The sequence below is a fragment of the Mobula birostris genome, chromosome 30 (genome assembly GCF_030028105.1).
Source record: "Mobula birostris isolate sMobBir1 chromosome 30, sMobBir1.hap1, whole genome shotgun sequence".
Lineage (NCBI taxonomy): Eukaryota > Metazoa > Chordata > Chondrichthyes > Myliobatiformes > Myliobatidae > Mobula > Mobula birostris.
The window spans coordinates 20,442,579-20,459,644 of record NC_092399.1 but is presented as its reverse complement, the minus strand read 5'-3'; positions in this window follow the sequence as shown (position 1 = coordinate 20,459,644).

Sequence of the window (17,066 nt, the reverse complement as noted above, 5' to 3'; positions counted from 1 at the left end):
CTGTTCAATCATTAAGGAAGAGCATGACTATTAACCCAGCTACTGTTGCAGTAAGTACCCATCTTACCTGTCATCAAAAGCCACTCCTCTGTGCTGGTTAGAGATTGGCCCATTTATAGAAAATGGCAGCCCCTCCCAGATGCCATTTAGCTGATGAAGTCACTGCACAAGTAGAGTATAAATCTCATGTGCTGAGAGTACATGGACCTTTTTTTTGGCTCTGAGTCACCACAGACTGGGAGTCATGATCAGTGAGGTGGAAACAATAAATAGTGGAAATGTGTTACAGCAAGAGGGCTCAGGCAAACACTTTAGATAAGTATCAGACATGGTGTTTAACTTGAATGGGTTACTGAATGTTTACCATTTATCTCGTCCTGTAAATAAATGGTTAACTTTCTTTCCATTTTTAGTGCGTGTTTTCTATCCCTGTAAACCTGATTTCAATGGCGCCGTGAGCAGGACTTGGTGATTAAATATAAGATCAATATGTTTAAAGTCAAAAATCAGAGACGGAACCACTTGTGAGCAGTGCCAAGTCCCGAGATGGACTGACAACAGTGCAGAACTTGGAACCTACTGATGGAATGCCTGTATCCTGATCAGATGCACTGGACTCCCGTGGGGTGAAAATGAAACATTCCATCGTGCCTGTACTTAATGAGGTAGGGTTCCCTGAGAGCAAGGGGAGCCAGATAAATGCTTTCTTAAAGCAGAAGTACAAGACAATCTCACAATATGGGGACAGGGGGATGGAGATGTTTGGTTAGATAGTGAGGATGGGGAAGACAGGTTAGAGGAGACCCATGGGTATTCCCCTGTAAGTGAGCGTGCCTACCTCTATGCATCTATGCCAGTACTGGCCAGATCAGTGACCACGCTGTCCCAAACCTGGCAAGGGGCTGCTGACGCATAGCCCCTCCAGCCTCCATGGGACAGGCTGGGGAAGAGAGACAGCTTGAGAGAGGGGGATATAGAGAGGAAAAAACATGTACTCTAATTCCTCCAATAATCTAATGGCAGCATCTATGATACCCCTTATTGCTCGTCTCAATGAGAGCAGCACACTCCCTCTAATCGGGGAGCTGGTGCTTTAACTAAATACCCCAACCTGAGTCGAGGTTAACCTATGACCCTCTGGATCATTGTACACACCCGTGACTAAGGACCCCTGGTGAAGGGCTTTGGCTGCTTCCTCCACTGTGCTCCACTCCTCCCAGGGCTGCGAATGAAAGGAGTCGGGAACGTGAATGCAGAAGACACAGAGGGAGTGTAACAGCGAGCCGTGAATAACATGTTAAAATCTAACAGTGAATGTATTTTGTACTGGAGGCTGGTTCTGGAGGGTAGATGATTAGTTTTATAGATCAGAAAAGAAATGTACTGGGAAAATAGATGAGAGGGATCTGAGTTATGGTGGATACATCAGATTCTACCCCTCGTTCATTCCATCACCTCAATGGCAAGGCAGACTGAGAGGGAGAGAAGGAATTGCACACAGAGTCCGAAGGCAGCCACCCGAGCCTGAATGGGGAGTGAACACAAATGAGTTGGGTCCTTTCATTGGTTAAGCCTGCGGCTGAAAGGGCAATCCAGGAGGAGATGGCACTGGGGCGAGATCCTTGCAGCTTTTCAAATTGAAGCCACCTCAAACCCTCTTGTAGATCGATCAAAGGGACTGAGAGTCTGGTTGTCACATCATTCTGATAATCTTCTGTTATGGCATGGAATGTGAACTGTTGCCTGTGAACCTGAAACACCAGTACCTTGCTTTGACCTTGCCCACAGAGTAACTACTGATGGAGAAGGATGTGACCAATGGCCAGTAGGAGAGAAGGGAACAAGCACACGAATGACAAAGCTACAGTTTGAGGACTGGTTGAAATTGAGAAGCCTAGTGTGTCCAGGAAGAGGAGGTGATCAGATTTCTGGAGCATTTTATGGTCATCTCTGCTCAGTCTTGTAGAAAGCCAATTGGGGATGTTAGATAGTGTAGATGTAGGTACACATGGGGACGTGATAGGCTAGTAATTGGGAAAGGGATCTGAAGTGAAGGGCATTTTTGCTGCCCTACTTAATTAGATCCTTCTTAAAGTTCGGCCTTCCTGGGACAGATTTCCATCCGGGGCCAACAGTAGATTACGTTCGCAAGCATGCTGGAGTTATATGAACCAGTCTTCAGTTCTTAATGTAAATTACAAGCAGTAAGTTGAAGTTAAAAGCACACCTTTGCAAAGTGGTCACCTTAAGACATTCTTATATGCATTAGCCAAACTTTAAGGCAATGGGCGTAGGGAGTTGGTGGACTACTGTAGTAGATTGGATAGCAGCCGATGGGCTGATAGTTGTGTGTATCATAGTGTTAATACTTTGCATGTAGCATAGCGGGGTAACCACAGGGGTTATACTAGCCTGCAGACTGGGTATCACATCTTTTAAGGGGTCGTTTGTTGCAGTAAGCACCTACCTTACCTGTTCATACATACATGGAATTATGATGTAGTGGCCATTACAGAGACTTGGCTGGCACCAGGGCAGGAATGGATTCTCAATATTCCTGGATTTCAGTGCTTTAAAAGGGATAGAGAGGGCAGAAAAAGGGGAGGAGGGGTGGCATTACTGGTCAGGGATACTATTACAGCTACAGAAAGGGTGGGTAATGTAGCAGGATCCTCTTTTGAGTCAATATGGGTGGAAGTCAGGAACAGAAAGGGAGCAGTTACTCTACTGGGGGTATTCTATAGGCCCCCTGGTAGCAGCAGAGATACAGAGGAGCAGATTGGGAGGCAGATTTTGGAAAGGTGCAAAAATAACAGGGTTGTTATCATGGGTGACTTTAACTTCCCTAATGTTGATTGGCACCTGATTAGTTCCAAGGGTTTAGATGGGGCAGAATTTGTTAAGTGTGTCCAGGATGGATTCCCGTCACAGTATGTGGACAGGCCGACCAGAGGGAATGCCATACTAGATCTAGTACTAGGTAATGAACTGGGTCAGGTCACAGATCTCGCAGTGGGTGAGCAGCTGGGGGACAGTGACAACCACTCTCTGGCCTTTAGCATTACCATGGAAAAGGATAGAATCAGAGAGGACAGGGGGCAAATTATGAGGCTATAAGGCTAGAACTTGCGGGTGTGAATTGTGATGATGTTTTTGCAGGGAAATGTGCTATGGACATGTGATCCATGTTTAGAGATCTCTTGCGGGATGTTAGGGATAAATTTGTCACAGTGAGGAAGATAAAGAATGATAGGGTGAAGGAACCATAGGTGACAAGTGAGGTGGAAAATCTAGTCAGGTGGAAGAAGGCAGCATACATGAGGTTTAGGAAGCAAGGATCAGATGTGTCTATTGAGGAATATAGGGAAGCAAGAAAGGAGCTTAAGAAGGGGCTGAGAAGAGCAAGAAGGGGCATGAGAAGGCCTTGGCGAGTAGGGTAAAGGAAAACCCCAAGGCATTCTTCAATTATGTGAAGAAAAAAAGGATGACAGGAGTGAAGGTAGGACCGATTAGAGATAAAGGTGGGAAGATGTGCCTGGAGGCTGTGGAAGTGAGCGAGGTCCTCAATAAATATTTCTCTTCGGTATTCACCAATGAGTGGGAACTTGATGATGGTGAGGACAATATGAGTGAAGTTGATGTTCTGGAGCATGTTGATATTAAGGGAGAGGAGGTGTTGGAGTTGTTAAAATATATTAGGACAGATAAGTCCCCGGGGCCTGACGGAATATTCCCCAGGCTGCTCCACGAGGCGAGAGAAGAGATTGCTGAGCCTCTGGCTAGGATCTTTATGTCCTCGTTGTCCACGGGAATGGTACTGGAGGATTGGAGGGAGGCGAATGTTGTCCCCTTGTTCAAAAAAGGTAGTAGGGATAGTCCAGGTAATTATAGACCAGTGAGCCTTACATCTGTGGTGGGAAAGCTGTTGGAAAAGATTCTTAGAGATAGGATCTATCGGCATTTAGAGAATCATGGTCTGATCAGGGACAGTCAGCATGGCTTTGTGAAGGGCAGATCATGTCTAACAAGCCTGATAGAGTTCTTTGAGGAGGTGACCAGGCATATAGATGAGGGTAGTGCAGTGGATGTGATCTATATGGATTTTAGTAAGGCATTTGACAAGGTTCCACACAAGAGACTTATTCAGAATGTTAGAAGGCATGGGATCCAGGGAAGTTTGGCCAGGTGGATTCAGAATTGGCTCGCCTGCAGAAGGCAGAGGGTGGTGGTGGAGGGAGTACATTCAGATTGGAGGATTGTGACTAGTGGTGTCCCACAAGGATCTTTTCTGGGACCTCTACTTTTCGTGATTTTTATTAACGACCTGGATGTGTGGATAGAAGGGTGGGTTAGCAAGTTTGCAGATGAGACAAAGTTTGGTGGTGTTGTAGATAGTGTAGAGGATTGTCAAAGATTGCAGAGAGACATTGATAGGATGCAGAAGTGGGCTGAGAAGTGGCAGATGGAGTTCAACCCAGAGAAGTGTGAGGTGGTACACTTTGGAAGCACAAACTCCAAGGCAGAGTACAAAGTAAATGGCAGGATACTTGGTAATGTGGAGGAGCAGAGGGATCTCGGGGTACATGTCCACAGATCCCTGAAATTTGCCTCACAGGTGGATAGGGTAGTTAAGAAAGCTTATGGGGTGTTAGCTTTCATAAGTCGAGGGATAGAGTTTAAGAGTTGCCATGTAATGATGCAGCTCTATAAAACTCTGGTTAGGCCACACTTGGAGTACTGTGTCCAGTTCTGGTCACCTCACTATAGGAAGGATGTGGAAGCATTGGAAAGAGTACAGAGGAGATTTACCAGGATGCTGCCTGGTTTAGAAAGTATGCATTATGATCAGAGATTAAGGGAGCTAGGGCTTTACTCTTTGGAGAGAAGGAGGATGAGAGGAGACATGATAGAGGTGTACAAGATAATAAGAGGAATAGATAGAGTGGATAGCCAGCGCCTCTTCCCCAGGGCACCACTGCTCAATACAAGAAGACATGGCTTTAAGGTAAGGGATGGGAAGTTCAAGGGGGATACTAGAGGAAAGTTTTTTACTCAGAGAGTGGTTGGTGCGTGGAATGCACTGCCTGAGTCAGTGGTGGAGGCAGATACACTAGTGAAGTTTAAGAGACTACTAGACAGGTATATGGAGGAATTTAAGGTGGGGGCTTATATGGGCAGCAGGGTTTGAGGGTCGGCACTACATTGTGGGCCGAAGGGCCTGTACTGTGCTGTACTATTCTATGTTCTATGTTCTATGTTCATTGAAAAACAATTCCACCGTGCAAGCCCACAAAAGGAGCATTGCAGCTCCTGCCAGAGCTGTCATTTAGCTGATTAAGTTACAGTGCCGTTAGAGTATAAATCTTGAGCACTGAAAGCAAGCAGCCTCTTTTCACTCTCTGAGTCACCATGAACTGGGGGTTGAAATCAGTGCCATGGAAACAGTGAAAGTGTGCTGCAGTAAGAGGGCCCAGGTGCATGATTTAGATGAGTATCTGCCACTGTGTGTATCTTGAATGGGTTACTGAACGCTTAGTGTTTGTCCTGACATGTAAATAAATTGTTAACTTACTTACGATTAGTGAATGTCATTTGTCCCCACTCACTGAACCTGCAAACCTGATTTCACGTAAGAGCTACAAACCTAGCCAGGATTTTGTAAAGATGCCTTTAGTAAGATGCACAGTAAAACTGAAAGCATAATCCCTATGAATGCTTGGACCAATAGAAAATGTGGTCTCTCCACATAACCGACTGATTTTAATAGTTGTGTGAACAAATTCTATCTCCTTGGGCGTGATTGACTTACAAAACTGAGGATATGAGGTTAGGTTCTGAAAGACTATGCAGCCCAGTTAACTGAGGTGCGGACAGATATATTCAACAGCCCTCTGGAGCAGTCCATCGTCCCCTTGGGTTTTCAAGGCGGTACCAGTGCCAAAGAAGGTGACAGGTGATCTGTCTAAATGACTATTGTCCAGTGACATTAACATCAACCATTGTGAAATGCTTAGAGCAGCTGGTCATGGAGGAGGGGAGGAGAAGATGGCGTCAGACACAGCATGCGCAGCCGCTCCGAAATGATATCGTACTTGTTAAGTAGGGGCTGTGCACAATCCTGATTTGATGGAGACAGACATGAGAAGCACGGAGGAACATCTGGAGAAACTTCTGAAATGCCTGCTTCGCTGTCGCTGCTACTGTGAGATCGAGAATCTCCAGAGGGGAAGGCCCCAAATCCTCGGCTTTGCCTATTGCCTGTTGCCGGGACCGAGGTCGAAGCGCTCGGCAGAGATTGTGCTCAGTGCTCTGTGTTGGAGGGCTGGTCGGAGGCTCGAAGTTTGCAGACGGACCCAAGAGTTGGCTACGGTCGGGTTCTTTTAGGGTGCTGCATCGGCAAGTTTGCGGCGCTGGAGGTTCATAGCAGGGAGAGTTTTTTTTCTTCCTTCTACCGTCTGCGTGAGATGATGGGACTTTCGAGAGACTTTGAGACTTTTTTTTCTACCATGCCCATGGTCTGTTCTTTATCAAATTACAGTATTGCTTTGCACTGCTTGTAACTATATGTTATAATTGTGTGGTTTTTGTCAGTTTTTCAGTCTTGATTTGTCTTATGTTTCTGTGATATCATTCTGGAGGAACATTGTGTCATTTCTTAATGCATGCATTACTAAATGACAATAAAAGAGGACTGCGTGTCCTCATAATGCATGGAGTGCATTAAAGCCTTTCTCCCAGCTACATTGGACCCTTTCTAGTTTGCTTATCACTCAAATCAATGCAATGATGATACCACAGTCTCTGCCCTCCACTCTGTCCTATTCCACCTGGAAAATGGAGTCACATAAGCCAGGCTGCTGTTTATAGGCTTCACTTTGGTGTTTGACATCATCTTACCCCAGAAACAGGTGTGGAAACTGTCCTTGCTGGGTATCAACACCTCCCTCTGTAAATGGATCCTGGACTTCTCAACAGAAAGGCCACAGTCAGTCCGTGTGGACAGCAAGGTCTTTAGGCCCATTATGCTGAGCTCTGGCTCTCCCCAGGCTGTGGGCTTAGCCCACTGCCGTTCACACAGCTGACTGCGCCACAGGATTCAGCTCAAACTGTGTCTTCAAGTTTGCAGAAGACACAACAGCGGCTGCCCTGGAAGTGGAGCAGCTGGTGGACTGGTGTGAGAACAACAACCTAAGTTTGAACATGAGGAAGCCTAAGGAAATGACTGTGGAATTTTGGAAGGTGCAGATATGGCTCTTCTGTTTTAAAGATTTTAGTCCACCAAGTTCCTGGAAGTTCACATCACAGTTGATCTCACCTGGTCCCTCAATATCATCTCCCTGAATAAGAAGGCACATCAGCGTCTCCACTTCCTGAGGACATTGAGGCAGCCCCATCTTAACCACATTTTATAGGTGCACCATTGAAAGCATCCTGACAAGCTGCATCTCCATCTGGTATGGGAGCAGCAGAACATTAGAGAGTACGTGTGTGTCAGACAGAGTGATCAGCAGCATTGGGGCTCCATAGGAGACTGTCTTGTCTCCCTTTCTCTTCACCATTTACACCTCGGACTTCAACTACTGCACAGAGTCCTGCCATCTTCAGAAGTTTTCTGATGACTCTGCCATAGTTGGATGCATCAGCAAGGGAGATGAGGCTGAGTACAGGGCTACGGTAGGAAACTTTGTCACATGGTGTGAGCAGAATTATCTGCAGCTTAATGTGAAAAAGACTAAGGAGCTGGTGGTGGACCTGAGGATGGCTAAGTTACCGGTGACCCCTGTTTCCATCAAGGGGGTCAGCGTTGACATGGTGGAGGATTACAAGTACCTGGGGATACGAATTGACAATAAACTGGACTGGTCAAAGAACACTGAGGCTGTCTACAAGAAGGGTCAGAACCGTCTCTATTTCCTGAGGAGACTGAGGTCCTTTAACATCTGTCGGACGATGCTGAGGATGTTCTACAAGTCTATGGTGGCCAGTGCGATCATGTTTGCTGTTGTGTGCTGGGGCAGCAGGCTGAGGGTAGCAGACAACAACAGAATCAACAAACTCATTCGTGAGGCCAGTGATGTTGTGGGGATGGAACTGGACTCTCTGGCGGTGGTGTCTGAAAAGAGGATGCTGTCCAAGTTGCATGTCATCTTGGACAATGTCTCCCATCCACTACATAATGTACTGGGTGGGCACAGGAGTACATTCAGCCAGAGACTCATTCCACCGAGATGCAACACAGAGCGTCATATGAAGTCATCCCTGCCTGTGGCCATCAAACTTTACAACTCCTCTCTTGGAGGGTCAGACACGCTGAGCCAATAGGCTGGTCCTGGCATAATTTATATATTATTATTTATGGTTTTATATTGCTATATTTATACTCTATTCTTGGTTGTTGCAACTGTAATGAAACCCAATTTCCCTCAGGATCAATAAAGTATGACTGTGACTATGACTATGACTATGACTATGAAGTTCCTACAAAGAACAGTGAGAATGGCTGAGAGGATCATAGGTGTCTTCCTACCATCCATCGGGGACATTTACCAGGAGGGCTGTGTACACAGGGCCCTTCGTATTATTAATGATCCCACCCATTCATCCAGCCTCCTCTTTGACTTTCTACCATCAGGCAGGAGACTCCGATGCATAAAGACAAGAACGTTCAGGATGGGAAACAGCTTCTTCCCTTAAACTATTAGGCTTCTGAACTTCCTGCCACATCGCATTCCAAGTGCACACTGGATAATTTGTACATAAACTTCAGTTTTGTACTGTACCCTACAATATTTAATTTATGCACTTTATTTATTTTTGCATAATTCATTTATAGATTTATTTCTTACCTTCCTTAGCTATTTTGTGTTATTTGTACTACTGTGCTTTACACCCTGGTCCAGAGAAACTTCATCTCACTTGATAGTATAAGGAATATGTATGTAATTAAATGACAATAAACTTGACTTGTCTCGATTTGACTTGAAATTACAAAAACATGTTTTTAACTTGTATACATCTTGTCTGTGTTTACAGCAGAGACTGGATGTAATATGGAAATATGTTTAGGAATCCATCAGCATTAAACAGCACCAAGATTGTATATGTCAATCAAATGTTAAACTGATCTACAGTAGTTAAAGCCAAGACTGGCACCATAGCTGTTGAAAGTTCAGTGGAAGAATAGCTAAGCAGATAGTAGCAACACTTGTTGTCAGTGAAGCATTAAAGTGATTAGGCAATACATAAGGTAGATAATATCATCCACTTCTGTAGCGATTATTAAGTGACCTTTTGCAGACAATGGATGTCAAGCAATGACCTCCGACTACATTTCAACATTTGTATGACAAATAGGCACAAGTGAAGCTAAATTAACATTGTCTCATGAATATGCCTAGCACAATGTAGATAGAAGAAGCCAAACTGACTTGTTAATTAATACCATCAATATTTGCATTCAAACACCATGTTAGTGTATGAGGTAAAATTATCACTAAGTATTGCCACAGGTAACAATGGGTAAAGCAACAAGTGAGAATGATGTTTTAATTGTAATTCCCACAGATACTTATGCAAGTGTTCAAAAGACTTTCTCAGTAAAACATCAGGTTTAAAAAAAGCAGGTATGCTTGTATGCAGAAAGGAGTGATTTAGTTACACGGTGAACAGAAAAAGATTGTTCAGAAACAGTGAAAAAGAAAGTTTAGGCCATTGCCAGAGTCAGCAAAAACATTTTCAGTCATTTCTAGATATACTGCAGCTGACTTCTAAAGTTCAAAGTTAATGTTATTATTAAAGGTTTTAAAGGTGCATTTAAAGTCAGAGAAATGTATTCAGTATACATCTTGAAATTCTCTTTCCTCACAGCCATCCACGAAAACAGGGGAGTGCCCCAAAGAATGAATGACGGTTAAATGTAAGAACTCGAAAGCCCCCACCAGCTCCTCCCAACCATGCCTAAGTAGCAGTAAAGCAACAATTCCCCCTCCCCCACCAGCAAAAAAAACATCATCACCCTCCCCTGAGCACTCAAGCGTGCAGCAAAGCATCACTAAAGACACAGACTTGCAGTACCCCAAAGATGACTCGTTCACCCGCTAATTCGACATACCACAGGCTCCCTCTCTCCCTAATAAGGGAAAAAGAGGTGTCCCCATTTCACAGAAAGAGGGGAGACATAACAAAGTGCATATACATCACCATATACAACCCTGAGATTAATTTTCATGTGGGTATACTCAGAAAATAGTAACTATTACAGGATCAGCTGGAGTGCAGAAGAAAACAAATTGTGCAAATGCAAATATAAATAAATAGCAATAAATAACGAGAACATGAAATAACAGGATGAAAAGTCCCTGAAGCAGATATTTCCCCGATGTTGGTGTAGCCATTAATGACACAGCAGCACAACTAGTAGAATTATGCACTCATACTTCCAGCTCTAGCCACTTGGAGTCAATCTGTGACCATGTGCATTTTCTCTGATTTCCTCCCACATGCTGACAGTATGCTGATTAGTAGGTTAATTGGCACTGTAAATTGACCTTTGTTTTCATCATTTGATGAAAATATGGGGAGAATGAAAAAACGCGATTTGAGTAAATGGGTGTTTCGTGGCCGATGCCGGCTCAGGAGTTGTTTCCAATGTTGTTTCACTCTTCTATACGTGTGACATCTGAGTTAGCAAAGTTTCAGTAGTCAGTCCGTTTTGACGCAGCAGGACACTGACATGTCTTCAGTTCTTCAGACTGTGGAGTCGTAGTCATGGTTATTCAGGTCATGGACAGTGGCTCTGAGAGCCCCTTTGAGTACAAATCATAGCACCAGTGGAAGAATTTAATGCTCAGATACAGAAGGATTGTTGGCAATTATATTTGCAATTACTACTATTATTCAGGAAACCAATGACTTTAGTCACTGACCACAAGTAAAACTAGCCATTCTGTTGTTGACATCTGCAATTCCCATCAAGGATGCAGAGGGTGACTATCACACATGAAAGACTATGAATTCTGAGCAACAAACCTAAATATTATGGTGGATGTACTGTCAAGATTTTCTTATGAAACAGCCAGAATAAACACAGAAAGTAGCATTCATGCTCTGCAGATAACCAGACATGATTCCCCTGTCACAGCAAAGAAAATAACTGGACTTCCAGAAAAGTACAATGTTATAAAACAATAAAATGGATAAATCAATTCAGAGACAGATTCTACTAAAGGCATGGAGCCATTTTATTGTCATTTCTATTGATTATCTGCAAATTAAGGTTTGTACTATAGATAATCAAAATAAGGATTGACATAAAGGAACTGGAAGACACAATTATAGAAGAACAACGCAGGTGTTGTGATTACGAAAGCAGTTGTTGGAGGATTTCCTTATTGGCTGAGCATTGTTAAAGGTATAGTAGACCTAACCGGCTGATGTACAGTGCCTTAACACTGGACAACACAACCTCCTAAAGCATCACTCTAGATGTGCATGTGGCCTACAAAAAATTCCTCTGGATTCCCGTAGACTATGTGAAAAGTATATACACCAAGGAAAGAAGGAGGTACAGGAGTCTTAGGTCCCACATCTCCAAGTTCAGAAATAGATATTTACTCCTCAATCATTAGGCTCCTGAACCAGAGTGGATAACTTCACACACCCCAACGATGAACTGGTTCCACAACCTATGTATTCACTTTCAAGAACTCTACAACTCATATTCACAATATTAAATACTTTGTTTTTATTTTTTACTTTTTTGTCTTTGCACAATTTGTTGTCTTTTGTGCATTGGTTGGTTGCCGTCTTTGTTTGTGTGCAGTTTTTCATTGATTGAATTGTGTTTCTTTGTACTTGCCAATGCAAAGCCCTACTGGACACTGGTAACATAGAATATTGCAGGTTCGGTTCATTGCTTCATTAGCGAGATCGATGGCGGGCAAGCTGCTTGTTCTCGGTTGTGGCCTGTACTAGGCTTTCTGCCGCAGTATCATCTGTTGCAGCCACCCAGGAGAGGAGACGCTGGTGCCGTGTGGTGTGGCACACCATCCAGGCTGGACTGAGGGCTGGCCCCTCCAAGTATTCGCTCGGCAAAAGACCACATGGATTCCGTTCATCTGCAGACTGCTGCCGACGACATCCATGCACCATCAATTTAAAGGTCATGACACTTCAGGGATTTCGACAATATGATATTTTTCAGTTATGTTAACTGCTATCTAATATATGTGCCTGGGGCTGTGTATGACTGCTTGTCCTGTGCTGTGCCCCTTGGCCCCAGAGGAACACTTTCATTAGGCTGTATTCATGGGTGTTCACGTATGGGGAACGACAATTAAAGTTGAACTTGAAGGCTGACAAGAAAGTGAATCTCAGAGTAGTATATAATGACATATATGCACTTAGATAATAAATTTACTTTGAACTTTTAGTTTTATTTAACAGTTATTCAAACTGATTAGAAGTAAAGCATGTGAAGTTAAGCATTAATGAGTCTTTTAAAAGGGTCATATCAAGAGTTCAGAAGCAGCGTCTTCCGGTTACAATGATGTGTAGACAGCCCAAGATCAGAGAACCCTGGCTGATGAGAAATATTGAGGACCTGGTCAAAAAAAGAAGAAACTGTACATTGTGTTTAGGTGGCTGAATCTCTTGATATTAAATGTTTAAGATCAGGTTTAAGAGGGGAATCAGAAGGGCAAGCAGCGAGTATGAGGTAGACTAGGTAAGCAGGGTTAAAGATAATCCCGAGGTTTTCAATTGCGTTAACAGTAAAAGGGTATCATGAGAGCGATTTCTCCTAAAACCGACTTGTAGAGCCACAGATCCTGTAGCAGATGATTTTAACATCTATTTCTATTCAGCAGTTACTAAGGAGAGTATCATGCCCAAGAAATGAGCGCAATAAGAACCAGTAAACCAGACTTCAGTTGTGTGGAGGTTACTGGAGGTAATTCTGAGCGGCAAGATCTACCATCACTTGAATAGTGAAGGCCTGATCAGAAGTAGTCAGCTTGGTTTTGTGTGGAGAAATCATGTCTGATGAATTTTTTGGAGTTTTTTGAAGAGGTAGGTGATGGGATAGGTGAAAGTAGAGAAGTGAATGTTGTCTGAATTGTCTTTTTTAAGGCCTTTGACATGACCTCCCAGGCAGAATGAACTGAAACACTAGGTTGCATGGGATTCAGGGGGAGCGAGTGAGGTGGATTCAGAATTGGCTTGATAAGACCCAATCTCTGCAGGATAGTCAGCGCAGAGAGTGATGGTTGAAGATTGTTTTTCTAACTGGGGCCTGCAGCCAGTGAAGTGCCCTAGGGGTCAGTGTTATTCATTATTTATGTAAATTACCTGGATGTGAATGTATGTGGCACGATCAGTAAATTTGCTGATGATACTAAATTAGAGGGTCTTGTTAGAAACATAGAAACACAGAAAATAGGTGCAGGAGTAGGCCATTCGGCCCTTCGATCCTGCACCGCCATTCAGTATGATCATGGCTGATCATCCAACTCAGAACCTTGTACCTGCCTTCTCTCCATACCCCCGATCCCTTTAGCCGCAAGGGCCATATCTAACTCCCTCTCAAATATCGCCAATGAAATGGCCTCAACTGTTTCCTGTGGCAGAGAATTCCACAGATTCACCACTCTCTGTGTGAAGAAGTTTTTTCCTAATCTCGGTCCTAAAAGGCTTCCCCTTTATCCTCAAATTGTGACCCTTCATTCTGGACTTCCCCAACATCGGGAACAATCTTCCTGCATCTAGCCTGTACAATCCCTTTAGGATTTTATACGTTTTAATAACATCCCCCCTCAATCTCCTGAATTCCAACGAGTATAAGCCTAGTCGATCCAGTCTTTCATCATATGAAAGTCCTGCCATCCCAGGAATCAATCTGGTGAACCTTCTTTGTACTCCCTCTATGGCAAGAATGTCTTTCCTCAGATTAGGGGACCAAAACTGCACACAATACTCCAGGTGTGGTCTCACCAAGGCCTTGTACAACTGCAGTAGTACCTCCCTGCTCCTGTACTTGAATCCTCTTGCTATGAGTGCCAGCATACCATTCGTCTTTTTCACCGCCTACTGTACCTGCATACCCACTTTCAATGACTGGTGTATAATGACACCCAGGTCTCGTTGCACCTCCCCTTTTCCTCATCGGCAACCATTCAGATAATAATCTGTTTTCCTGTTTTTGCCACCAAAGTGGATAACCTCACATTTATTCACCTTAAATTGCATCTGCCATGAATTTGCCCACTCACCTAACCTATCCAAGTCACCCTGCATCCTCTTAGCATCCTCCTCACAGCTAACACTGCCGCCCAGCTTCGTGTCATCTGCAAGCTTGGAGATGCTGCATTTAATTCCCTCATCTAAGTCATTAATATATATTGTGAACCACTGGGGTCCCAGCACTGAGCCTTGCAGTACCCCACTAGTCACCGCCTGCCATTCTGAAAAGGTCCCATTTATTCCCACTCTTTGCTTCCTGTCTGCCAACCAATTTTCTATCCACATCAATACCATACCCCCAATACCATGTGCTTTAAGTTTGCACACCAATCTCCTGTGTGGGACCTTGTCAAAAGTCTTGAAAATCCAAATATACCACATCCCCTATCCACTCTACTAGCTACATCCTCAAAAGATTCTATGAGGTTCGTCAGACATGATTTTCCTTTCACAAATCCATGCTAACTTTGTCCAATGTTTTCACCGCTTTCCAAATGCGCTGTTATCACATCTTTGATAACTGACTCTAGCATTTTCCCCACCACCGATGTTAGGCTAACCGGTCTATAATTCCTCGGTTTTTCTCTCCCTCCTTTTTTAAAAAGTGGGGTTACATTAGCCACCCTCCAATCCTCAGGAACTAGGCCAGAATCTAACGAGTTTTGAAAAATTATCACTAATGCATCCACTATTTCTTGGGCTACTTCCTTAAGCACTCTGGGATGCAGACCATCTGGCCTTGGGGATTTATCTGCCTTTAATCCCTTCAATTTACCTAACACCACTTCCCTACTAACATGTATTTCCCTCAGTTCCTCCATCTCACTTGACCCTCTGTCCCATACTATTTCCGGAAGATTATTTATGTCCTCCTTAGTGAAGACAGAACCAAAGTAGTTATTCAATTGGTCTGCCATGTCCTTGTTCCCCATAATCAATTCACCTGTTTCTGACTGTAAGGGACCTACATTTGTCTTAACCAATCTTTTTCTTTTCACATATCTATAAAAGCTTTTACAGTCAGTTTTTATGTTCCCTGCCAGTTTTCTCTCATAATCTTTTTTCCCTTTCCTAATTAAGCCCTTTGTCTTCCTCTGCTGGACTCTGAATTTCTCCCAGTCCTCAGGTGAGCCGCTTTTTCTGGCTAATTTGTATGTTTCTTCTTTGGAATTGATACTATCCCTAATTTCCCTTGTCAGCCACGGGTGCACTACCTATAGTGAATCGGGTTGCAATAAATTGCAAAGAGATGTTGATCAGTTAGGGACTGGCATTGCAACGGCAAATGGATTTCAACTTTCACGAATGTGCGTTTATGTATTTTAGGCAGCCAAACCAGAGTAGAAATTGCACAGTGAACGGCAGAGCACTATTGAGTGCTATAAAACAGAGAAACCTGTGACAGCAAGCGCACGATTCACGGAAGGTGGCTGTGCAAGTAAGCAGGGAGATGAAGAAGGTACTTAGCATGAAGGCTTTCCTCAGTCAGATCACGGAGTATAAAAGTTAAGACATTATGTTGCAGTTATATAAGTTATTGGTGACACTCCTCTTGGAGTATTATGTAGAGTTTTAATCCCCCTGTTATAACAACGACAATGTCAAGCTGGAGAGGATGTAGGTGAGACTTACAAAGACACTGTCTGGACTGGAGGGTCCAAGTAAGAGGGAGAGGCTAGCCATGCTTGATCTTTAGTCCCCGGGGAGCAAGAGAATGAGGGATGGCCCCATAGGTGTTTATAAAATCATGAAGGCTATGGATAAGGAGGACTGTCGTCATCTTTTCCCCAGAGCAGGGGAGTCCACAATCAGAGGACATAGATCCGAGCTAAGACAAGTGGACACAGAGGACAGTGAGTACCTGGAATGAGGTGCCAGAGGAAATGGTTGAGGGGGGTACAAATACAACATTTCAGACCCATCTGGATAGGTAAATAGAGAGAAGGGGCTTGCACCAGCTGAAAGGGCCTCTTTGCATGCTGTGTGACACTGATATTACCAGAGAATGCAAAATAGCAAAATGTAGATCTAACTTTGCCAGACAGTTTTCTGGGGAAAAAATGTATCAAATAACTATCCACTTCTTAGATTACATTGAACAATTCCTAAAGTGCTTTGGAATAGAGGACCCTTTCACTTATCCTTGCTTCTCAACTTCAAATGGAAAAAGGCAAAAAGCTTGGCTCAGATGAAAATAAGGACATCAAAGCAACAGGTCATGGAAGGACATTCCTTGACAAGGAAGTTTTCCTCAGGCAACCTTCGATTTAGCATTGACTATGGCAATAGTTTCACCCATGATAATTCTCAGTCATTATACATTCTGTCCTATACAGGTATTACGATAGATGAAAAAGGAGGCTGAAGGTAATCCTTTCTGTCCCAGTTCTGCAGCACTGCAAAACATTAGGATTGCAGTAGAACTGATAGTGCAAACTCCAGGAGGATTATAACGTGGGTAATGTAGATTACTGGTTTATTGGTGAGATCGATGGCGGGGGAGCTGCGTGGTTATGGTTGTGGCCCGGACTAGGCTTCATGCCGCAGTGTTGTCTGTTGCAGCCACCCAGGATTGGAGACGCTGGAAGCAGTGTGCTGTAGCACTCCAGCCAAGCTGGACTGGGGGCTTTTGGTTTGGAGGGAAATATAGAATTATTTTAAGCATAGAAATAAACTGGAAGCAATAACAATTGTTCAAGACCTCAAACACAAGGAAATCTGCAGATGCTGGAATTTCAAGCAACACACATCAAAGTTGCTGGTGAACGCAGCAGGCCAGGCAGCATCTCTAGGAAGAGGTACATTTCAGGCCGAGACCCTTCGTCAGG